General features: G+C 39.3%; 1 pseudogene across 1 annotated transcript in view; it reads right to left on the reverse strand.

Moving 5' to 3' along the window:
- Positions 1-2,311: 2,311 nt before the first annotated feature.
- LOC144445704 (tetraspanin-5 pseudogene) overlaps positions 2,312-6,283 on the reverse strand; it is a 4,246-nt pseudogene continuing 274 nt past the window's right edge. Inside the window, exons 1-3 of the transcript XR_013481926.1 lie at positions 6,134-6,283; positions 4,676-4,766; positions 2,312-4,041 (exon numbers count right to left, since the gene is read on the reverse strand). The exon at positions 6,134-6,283 is cut by the window's right edge and continues 274 nt beyond it. The product of XR_013481926.1 is annotated as a tetraspanin-5 pseudogene (transcript). The remainder of the gene's footprint in view (positions 4,042-4,675; positions 4,767-6,133) is intronic.

Here is a 6,283-nt window from a genome sequence, read left to right on the forward strand (position 1 = left end):
TGCACTTTCTAATAGCCGAAAAACAACGATTGTGTTTCTATATCGAACAAATTTCGCAAATTCTTTGATCCTTTTTTTTTCAATCTTTCGATTTCCACAATTCAATACAATTTGTAAAAATCACGACAACGAATCTGACAGCTTTATGGGTATTATTTTGGTTCAGAGATTTAAAAATATCACATATAAATGTCCGTCTCCAAATGTTGCATTGACGAACAATAGAGTTGACGACAGTTGGTCATACATCAGGCGAAATCAATTTCCGATCAGTCACCGCTATTTATAGTTACTTTGTCAAACTTGCATGATAATCATAAGCAAGACATCAATTCAGAAATGACATCAATTACGATTTCAGTCTAAAATGTAGACGACATGCGTAAAACATTTACAGCCAACATTTTTGTTTCTATTTCTTTTTTGGAGGGATAATCAGAAATTTTGACATAATTCATGAGAAATGAGCTATTTAACTATGGGTCTAATGTGTCGGACTAAACTAAAGGCGGAATGATTCAAAAAGTAACACATTTTTTTCGGATATTTTTGGCGGGTAAACACATTGTAGTCACACATGTGACGTTACGGTAATATATCCGGTGGCGTCGTCTTTCTGCATGTTTCAATGAAAAGTGACACGTTTAGCATTGAAAGACAAGAATATTTGTTTTCATATATTTTAGCAGTACTGAGGAGGTGAAAAATTTGCTATGCTTGCATATGGTATTAAGGAAACGCAATGCATGTAGCACCTGCTATATTGACAGAGAATGGCCGGCATTGATTGACTTATATGGAAATTATGAGACACGTATTGCGTTAATTATTATCTTTTTATACATATAATTATTATGATATGAAATGTCGGCAAACATCTCAATATAGAATATCATACTGTTGTCCTCTCACAGATTTGACATATCCATCATCGTCTCAAAGTCACCAGACCTGTTTCTGGTGATATTATGGAACGAGCAGAATTTACAGCGCGGGCGGGGGCGTTGAATGGAAAAAACTTTGCTTTCTAAATGTCTCCAAGTGTAGGTCAGAACCCAATGTTGGATTTCTCTTAGTCCATTGCCAACATTTTTTAATGGTGGTATTTTGAAAATGTTCTTTAGTGTTATTTAATCATAACATCGAACCCCATGTAGCTAATACACAATCATTCGATATTCGTTCATGTGTGAGGTATGAAACTGCGAATAAAAAAGTGCATACATTGACATACAAACAAAGGATATATACATGTGTGACATCACCGCGGAACCACATAAATGATATGGACATGGGTAGATTTAAATCATAACCATCTGTACATGTGAGTGCCTGTCCGTGTTTTATTCAATGATCTCTCTGCCTGCCTGTCTGTCCCTCTGTCTGTACATGTGTCTGTCTCCGTCGATCTGTCTGTCTGTCTGTCTGTCTGTCTGTCTGTCTGTATGTCTGTCGCTGTCTCTCTCCCTTTGTCTCTGTCTGTCTGTCTGTCTGTCTGTCTGTCTGTCTGTCTGTCTGTCTGTCTGTCTCTCTCTCTCTCTCTCTCCCTCTCTCTCTCTCTCTCTCTCTCTCTCTCTCTCTCTCTCTCTCTCTCTCTCTCTCTCATTTCTCTCTGGCGATGCATTGAGTCGTGTGATCACATCCTCTTCTGACTAAGAGTTGACTAAGCGGTCCATGACTACCTCTGAATATTAGACATATTGTGGATTTTTGTTCTTCACTATCAGCTGAATACAACAATCGAACTGGTAGTCTTCGGTCTGTGTCATTGCACCAAGTCGTATAGAAAGTAAGAACATAGAGGGCGCTATTCAAAAATACGACCTCATACTGCAAAGAATGGTTATGTCATTGCATTGCCCACCAAATGTTTTAAATTTTGCCGTACACATAAGGGAAGTTCAAGTTCAAGAATATATGGTCAGAATATTATTTTCGGAAACTGAAATATTTAAATTAAAAAAAATAATGGAGAAATTAGTTTTTTTCCTGAAATTATGTACAGTCTTTATTTCGTTCATGTCAAACACTTTACAACGTAATTCATGTGACAATCTGAAAGAGATTAGCCGCTGTAGGTACTTTTTTCAATCGATTGCTACATTATGGATTGTACACTCTGGTTTCCCAGTGTAGACGACTGCTTCTGAGGTTGACTTTGGTTCAAATCTTGAGTACAATATTTCACCCCACCTCCTTTTCTGAGACCATCAAGAATTTGAAAGGGAACCATCCTCCTTCGCACCCCAATTTTCTTCGTTCCCCCATTTCCTCCTCGACCCCACCCGCCGTAAATTCTGCTCATTCCCTAATCCTAAAATATGAGATTCATTTATACTGTATTCAAATATGTATAGATTTTGTACATTACAGACAAACAGTTCAAAAAGTAAACATGGTCACGACGACACTGTATACTATATACTATACTATTCTATACGAGTACTTTGTATATACCCGCAGCACACAAGGCAATACAAACATTATAAGTAAAATTACCACTGGCAGACATTATGGCATCATCATATTATATCACGTGACTTTTTCTCCCTGTCTTTATCTAGGTCAAGTACGGTGACTGACATCGTTGTACATTTGTGCTGATAGAATGCTGGGAAACACAAGAATGTGTGTATTTAGACTGTAAAATACGTACTGTTGCTCCGCCCTCATCGGCCTCCTCTCTCGCTCGCACAAGATAGGTTGACCGATGTGTGAGGGCGCCCCAGTCCCGTCCGTCACGGCGTACCTTGCAAGTTATAGACTAATGTATATTCTGTAGATTTCAAAAACATGGATCCTGGAGCACAAGCTAAATATACGTTTTAAGGATGATTGCATATATTTGAGAAGTACTTGTAGTATTCTGCTTACAACAGCATATTAATTGGTCGTCAATTCCTATTGGGAGAACTCAAACCTGGTATACAGGAATAGCGCATGACACTTTGATGACGTAATTTAGTATACGTACATTAAAGTGTCTGGAAAACCCTTGTTATGCCAAAGTGATCAACTGTGCTAACAACGCGAGAGGACGAACGAGTATTATGCAATCAATGTTTACGTAAGTATTTTTACTCCTAGCTTAGTACCAAATAAAAAAACAAACATTTAAAAACTATTATAAAGCTCGTGCCACTGTGACTTTAAATTAGCCCCCCCCCAATCTGGTTTGGGGCGAAAACGTTTGAAACAATAATGATTGTTAATAAGACTAGAAACTTTCGAAAACCAAAGATGGGAGGAGATCATTGCAAATAGTGTGATTTGGAATAAAGACTGTGGAATTCACTCCAGGGTCTTTGGTGGAGCCAACATCTGAAAAATACATTATTTATGGCAGTGTCTACCCAATTGCTATTTTCTGATAAGCGTTTATTGCACATTCATATAAATTAAGATTGTTTTAAAAAATGTGGCTGTCATTACATATGTTGCAAAACTAGCTAAGGCTGGCGTTGATATTATTTTGTAAATTACATTTGCTTTGCAATGCTAACAAACACTCAAGTTTTAGGTTGATTGGCATGTCACGTGATTGATCGTTGGCAAATACGACAGGGTGTAGTATCACTATTGGTCCATGCTTGGATAATAACTGTAAATCGCTCTGAGCACAGCGTGGAAAAATATATATAAAGTAATAATATTATTATTGTTATTATTACTATAAATCAATCATGTAAACTCCGAATATGTATTTTTATGATTTCCCTGAAATTATCTTCTAGTTATGTCTTCCACACGGCCTTTATTGCTTTCACGTCGCCTATTAGACTCTTAACAAAACAAAGTGACATGGCCTGGACTAAAATAATGCCCCCTATTATACCGCCAATTAGGACCAGATTCTGAGTGAGCCAATCATCAATGGACTTGACACAACCATCGGTGTAAATCACATCTTTCTGCGAGGTTGTCTCATCACGTACGCCGTATCCACACTGGTAGTTGACGATCTCACCTGCGTCCAGTTTTAAACAACAAGAGAACGGCACACCACACTTTGATTGCGCTGGAGAAGAACAGTTGAAATATCTAGAAAATTGAAAGACACAAAGGGTGTAAGTAATTTCGATGCATCTGTTGGCCAATGGTGTGAAATATATACAATGCAAATATTTAAAAGCCTCGATGACAAAATGAAACTGTGAGGGCGTGAGAGAGAAATAGGCAGAGACAACGACACTCAAGAATGTGATGGTCATATATAGATAGACAGTCTACATGTTACATATACATACATATATATGAAGTAAAAACGATGCGTGTAGGACTCAAACCAACGTCCTGTGAATTTTAGTTACAGTGATTTGACAAATTCAGCTAACACTCCAACTGAATTGGTAGATTCCATGCGTAGTTCTGATGTGTACCCTTTTTACCCTCGGCAAGTGAGATAGTTAAAATTTGATTAGCTTTCTAACTACCTACCTACCTACCTACCTGCCTGCCTGCCTGTCTGTCTGTCTGTCTGTCTGTCTGTCTGTCTGTCTGTCTGTCTGTCTGTCTGTCTGTCTGTCCGTCTGTCTGTCTGTGTGTCTGTCTGTCTGTCTTTCTATATATCTATCTATCTACATACCTACCTACCTACCCCGCCCTCTCTCCCTCCCTCCCTCTCTCCTTATCTACCTACAATCGCCTAGAAATTGTCAATAAGTTGAAAACTTACAAATTGTTGTCCCAGTCATCTGGACCTTGTCCTCCACAACATTCCATGTCTTGTTGCATTGAGTCCAGTAAAAATTGTGTATCAGGATCATCTTGAAGAGATAGAGTGTAAATATACTAAGACAGTGACATCATTATGTATTCATGTAAGTTATTATTGTAGTCATATTTTGAATAACTTAGTGTATACTCTATTATAGTGTCTGTATTCTTCCGATCATATTGATATTTTACTGTTTTCTGTGTGAAGTGAATAAAGAAATCGATATCTTTTCTTCGTAATATAGAGCCTAAGATAAGTCGTGTCGACGTTGCGCCTCCCTCACTGGCCAGTTCTCGTCGACGTGAAAGGGTTGGGCTATGTGTGAGGGCGCCCTGTCAAGGTGTGCCGGCTTTACAGATATAAGACTATTCATTATAATGACATGGTTGGATGGATAGATGGATGGATAGATGGATGGATGGATGGGTGGATATATGGATATATGGATAGATGGACGGATGGATGGATGGATGGATGGGTGGACGGACGGATGGATTGATGGATGGATAGATAGATGAATGGATGGATGGATGGATGGATGGACGGATGGATGGATGGACGGATGGATTGATGGATGAATGGATGGATAGATGGATAGATGGATGGATGGATGGATGGACGGATGGACGGATGGATGGATGGACGGGTGGATTTATGGATGGATAGATAGATGAATGGATGGATGGATGGATGGATGGATGGATGGATGGATGGATGGACGGATGGATGGATGGACGGATGCATTGATGGATGGATGGTTTGTCAATTGCTGTATTGTATGGCATACTGTGACACATTCTTTCTATGGCAAATAAAAAATAAATAAATAAATGGATTGATGGATGGACGGACGAACGAACGGACGGGTGGGTGGGTGGATGGATGGATGGATGGACGGATGGATGGATGGATGGATGAATGGATGGATGGATGGTTTGTCAATTGCTGTATTGTATGGCATACTGTGACACATTCTTTCTATGGCAAATAAAAAATAAATAAATAAATGGATTGATGGATGGACGGACGAACGAACGGACGGGTGGGTGGGTGGATGGATGAATGGATGGATGGATGGATGGATGGATGGACGGACGGATGGAAGGAGGGATGGATGGATGGTTTGTCAATTGCTGTATTGTATGGCATACTGTGACACATTCTTTCTATGGCAAATAAAAAAATAAATAAATAAATGGATTGATGGATGGACGGACGAACGAACGGACGGGTGGGTGGGTGGATGGATGAATTGATGGATGGATGGATGGACGGACGGATGGACGGATGGAAGGAGGGATGGATGGATAGATGGATGGATGGATGGATGGATGAAGGATGGATGGATGGATGGATGGATGGATGGATAGATGGATGGATGGATGTGATTTGCTCGTTAGTTTATGTCAAACTTACCCATATAGTTAACTATAGCCTTATCTACCCATGTAGCAACAATCGTTGTTCCTTGGTCCCTGTAAACGTATGCCAGCACAACGATGGTTATTTCGGCTAGAATGATCAATCCAAGTACTATTGAAAAAGTTTTCAGCAGGCACGTGTTCT

Source organism: Glandiceps talaboti, chromosome 14 (genome assembly GCF_964340395.1).
Source record: "Glandiceps talaboti chromosome 14, keGlaTala1.1, whole genome shotgun sequence".
NCBI lineage: Eukaryota > Metazoa > Hemichordata > Enteropneusta > Spengelidae > Glandiceps > Glandiceps talaboti.